This window comes from Aplysia californica, unplaced genomic scaffold (genome assembly GCF_000002075.1).
Source record: "Aplysia californica isolate F4 #8 unplaced genomic scaffold, AplCal3.0 scaffold00648, whole genome shotgun sequence".
NCBI classification, from domain to species: Eukaryota; Metazoa; Mollusca; class Gastropoda; order Aplysiida; family Aplysiidae; genus Aplysia; species Aplysia californica.
This window is the reverse complement of record NW_004797918.1, coordinates 305,544-310,298: the sequence shown is the minus strand read 5'-3', so window position 1 is coordinate 310,298 and position 4,755 is coordinate 305,544. Positions and strand designations below refer to the sequence as shown.

At 40.9% G+C, this 4,755-nt stretch overlaps 1 protein-coding gene across 4 annotated transcripts in view; it reads right to left on the bottom strand.

Annotated features, from left to right (window-relative positions):
* Positions 1-4,755, bottom strand: part of LOC101852271 (cell division control protein 42 homolog) — a gene marked incomplete at its 3' end in the record, with an annotated part of 21,868 nt that overhangs the window by 964 nt on the left and 16,149 nt on the right.

The following is a 4,755-nucleotide window of genomic DNA, read 5'->3' as shown; positions in this document are numbered from 1 at the left end:
TGTGTGTGTGTGTGTGTGTGTATGAGTTTGTCCCTTTTGCACTCTCTCTCTCTCTCTCTCTCTCTCTCTCTCTCTCTCTCTCTTTCACTCTCTCACGCACGCACAAACACACACTCATACAGAAACATAATCTCCTTGTCTGTCTCTCTCTCTTTCTCTCTGGTCTATTTGGTCTTTTACATTCCTCTTCGAAAGCAACCTATAAATTGCATCGTGGGTATCGTGAGTGAGTATTGAATCCAACCAAACTCTCTGATCCAACCATCACATTTTTTTGTCGCCTCAATTTAGAGGAGTAACTTTATGGAGTGTTCAAACTGGCAAGCTAACTTTGCTGCTTTTTAACCTATAAACGCGCAGCGTTCGATCTCTCCCTGGCCATCGATATCGGTTTCCTGAAAGAGAAGAGTTCTGGAACCGTGTTTATGTCTGCTAGATCTGGCAGATCTATACACTGACATTTTCGTTTCTTTGGAAACGAATAGAATTCGAGTTGTTCTTCATATTTACCAGAAACGGTAAGTCGCTATAGCTTAGACTTGGTAATTAGATCTAGATTTATTCTTTTACAAATTAGGTCTAGGGCCTAGATCTAGGACGCTATGTTGACGAGTACAGAGCCAAGGCCAAGCCCCTCTTTTTGATCTTGGCCCTTCCCCAATGCCGCGGCGGCTTGACCAAAACATCCCTCGTGTTGATATGATTTTACTAGGCTACGATGGGCTGTTTTTCACAGCGTAGACTAGATTCTAGATCTAGATATATCTAGATCTAGATCTAGAATCTAGATCTAGATTCAAATCTCAGGGCCTGGGTTTGGGTGTCGAATATGGTTAGCCTTTTCTGTAAATTCTTAACTCCGAGTCCGAGGAGTAGCGCTGTGGCTGAGGGACAAAAAGTAGACATATCTAGATCTAGATTCTATATATCTAGAATCTAGATCTAGATATAGACTCTAGATCTAGATCTAGATCTAGAATCTAGATCTAGATATTAGTTGGAGAGGAGAACATAGATCTAGATTCAGAAATTTTTCAGAAATTCTGTAGGCCCTTCTAGATGTCTAGATGTAGCTAGAATCTAGATTCTAGGCCTACTAGATTCTAGAATCTAGATCTAGATCTAGATCTAGATTCTAGATTCTACATCAGGCCTGCTCCTTGCAGTTTTCAACCATTCAGTAATTTTATACTGACTTGCCCCCTTCCCCCTACCCTCCCCGATTCTTCCCCCCCCCCTCCGATCCTCCACACCCCCTCCACCCTCAACCCTTCTCCACCTCACTGAACCTCAGTCTCCCACCCCACCACCCTTGTCTTAAAGATTCATTTTCGAACCTCTTTTAAATATTACCTGCCAAGTGTAGACCATCTCTGATACACAAGCCCTCTATGTTTGTTTTTTTCTGGCCGATCGAAGAACCACAATTGAATTTGCATGAAATGTAATTTTTCTCTTGAATTCCGTTTCCATCGATTGTAGGCAACTTATGGTAAATGAGTTAGTTTCATGCCCCAGAGTATTCATCTTACTAACTAGACCCAACAACGTACTTTTAAAAGCCTTAACAGATTGGTAACGGTGAAAGATCAGGATAATGTAGCACTTTTTCGAGAGCATCTCAGCGAAGGAACGAATGAATAGAATCATGGTTGTGGATGTCTGTTGCAGTTGCAGATGTGGCACTTGATAAGAAACAAAGTTAGACAATTAAATCAAAATTTTACGTATGAATTAAATGTCCTCTCTACTATATCAACTTTCGTGTTGGGGTCAAAATCGCTAAAAAAATTTGCGGGTGATTTTGACATTTGATTTTTAATCCACCTCTCCTAGGATCAGCTGTTTATCCTTGACCAAGCAGCCTTTTGGGTTTTTTTTTTTCGCTTTGCAATCTCCACTCTATACTACACCTTCACCTGGACTTAATTTTGCTGCCAAGTTGTTGCGAAGTGTCTGTTTGTAATCTCTGTTATAAAGGAAGCACGCTGACACAGTATATATATATGTGCCTTCACTCTCAGACTTCCAACATGTAACTAGAGTAAGCTGAATTTCTGTGACGTATACCATAAAATACACTGTTGCACTCGGCTTTTAATTTATAAGAGAGGTTGTGGCCTGCCGAAGAAATATGAAGAAGTCCTTCAAAGGCACTTTCAGGGTGTTTTTGTAGTACTTTTTTTGGAGGGTTAATTGTACACTTCCCTAGTTCAGAACAGAATACTGCCTTCTTTGGGATTCTGAAATCAGATATGTTATGATATGGCCAGCCCAGAGATGTTGACGGTTCTTTTGAGCTTGGAAAACAGACTCTTGGCATTTGCCCATTTAAGAACTTGTATCAGGTAATTTATCCTGCCATTTGATGTCAAGAGTTTTCCTGAGGTATTTCATGTGGAAATTATAATAAAGCCTCTTGACATAGTGTTGGTTCACGATTCAGGTCTCGGCACTGTACAACTTTGCTCAGCCCGCCTTGAAATAACCTGAAATTTGTGCGTTTACAGAGAAATTCGTACATGTATGATGAAAAGATTTCAGTGTCCAGCCAATTTTGCAATGTGCATGCAAAAATATATGCCTCTGGCCAGCTGCTGAAGCCAGCCCTGTTTTTTTTGTCTCGTCCATATTGTTGACAATTTCAGTATTATAGTAATATAGTAATGGGGACGTGTGGCCATTTATCATGTAGATTCTAGTTTTATTAAATGATAAAATGTATTGACGATTACATACATTCAAACTGAAACATTTCATTTTTATAATTTGTCATGATTTCCTTTTGTGAGAATGGGACTTTCTCCTGTTACTACTGCAAGCAATCAATAATTATTATTTATTTATATGCTTTGACATTTTTATTTGTGACTTGTCAGCTTTTTATGAGAGGTTTGATGAAGTCAGGCTTTATTGAAAATAAAGACCGAAATATAGGCCGACAGAAAATTGACTTTATGGAAATAATTTGGCTGTTGCCAGAATTGAAAAGCTTCAGAACATAAGCTTCATAATAGTCTTTTTGTGGCTGAGTGAATTTTTTCTTTCGTTTATGTACCCTTTGCACATGACTATTGCCCTTGATATATATCTAATAAATGTACACACCGATTTATCTACCAATGTGAATTGTGTATCGGTTAGGTGCTTTGCTGTTGCATGAAGGAGACCCGAGTTCGATTCCTGAGTGGAGAGGAAAATTTTTATCGATTATCTTGGTCTTTCAGTTGGGATGTTGTATCCTTCTCAGCTCAGGTTGGCCCTGACTAACAAGCAGGGTCAGAAGCCCACCTCCTAAATGGTTTAAATTGTGTCGATGGGGACCTAAAAAACGCCTACTTTAAAAAAAAGGTATACCGATATCTTGTTTTTGTTTGTAATTCCACAGCTTTTCTAGTCACAGGTGATTCCTTTTGACGAGCTGGGGATTTTTTGTTTTGTTTTTATGATCATGTAGTTTTAATTGAGTTGAGACAGCACTTCAGTGGCGTAGTTAGTCTAGCGGTTAGGCTACCAGACTCGAGTAGTCGCGAGGTTGCGGTTTGGGGGGTTCTAGCCTCAGCTCGGTCCGACGTTGTGTCCTTTGGAAAGACTCTCTTAACGCATGATTTTCCCCTTTGGCTCGGTCCTTTCGGAGATGGACTTTAAATTCGGAGGTCTCGCCTCTTAAATAACGTAAGAGTGTTGAGAGAGGCATTAAACCCATACATTTCACATTTTTTTCACAGGGAGCGCTTCATTTAGTTTTGTAAAACTGTATTAAAGGCCTTTTGGGTGGTTGGAAGACTCCACTTGTAGGTCCTACTTCTTTCCTTTCCTTCTGTTGTTTTTGTCTATCTGTCTTGCTTCTTCCTTGCCCAACAGTACAATGGCCATGTTTGTGTTGATGTGCTCCTTCTTACTCAAATTCACTCTCAGAACTGAAGGCATTTTCTCCTGTGTTCAGTAGGTCGTTTGGAAATGCAGTAACAGCACTTGCTCTGTGACTCGTTGAGAGTTCATTTCGCTCAAAGGAAAGCCACATGGACATTTTTTGATGGAACTGAGAGGACAAAGACCATGGTTGTCATAGTACGACGGTCGCCGTGTGACCACAGTACAGTCCACTCCACTTGTGTTGAATTCGCTTGAGTTGATCTCAGTTATCTTGATATTTTTCTCTGGTCCCAGCACGTTTTCGTCTTAACAGTAGTTCCCTACGGAGCTGATCTTTTTTTCACACGATGACATTAACTCACCCGTTGTCTACTGCAGTAGGCGACTTTTGCTCAGTGACTGCATTATTACTTTCGTTGTTGTGTACGCAACGGCGAGTCACTCAACTCATCGGACATTCTGTAGTTGGTAATACTGTAAAACTCTCTGGTAAATGTACCATCATGGAAGTATCTATTGGAAGTCCCTGCAGCCTTTTGGGAACCGTGGAGTGTCAGAAGTGCGATGTATGTGTCAGGAGAAATTATCTACCCCCCTTTGGCACTTCCTGGCGCTGTCATCCGGTGGTTGGTAGTTCGTGTTTCCTGAGATCATAATTATATCCGGGTCTCTGTTCCTCTTCGAAGCGGGTAGGCCTGTTTGTAGTAATGTGGTTGTTGGACTGTCCGATGTGATCTGATCTTTCTCCATCTTTTATTTGCATTGTTTGTTTGAATGCTCCTCGGCTGGTGTCCGGTGCTCGTGGTGTAATGATCGGGCTTTTTGCCACCCTGATAGAAGAGCAACAGCAACAACAATTACACACATACACACAACCCC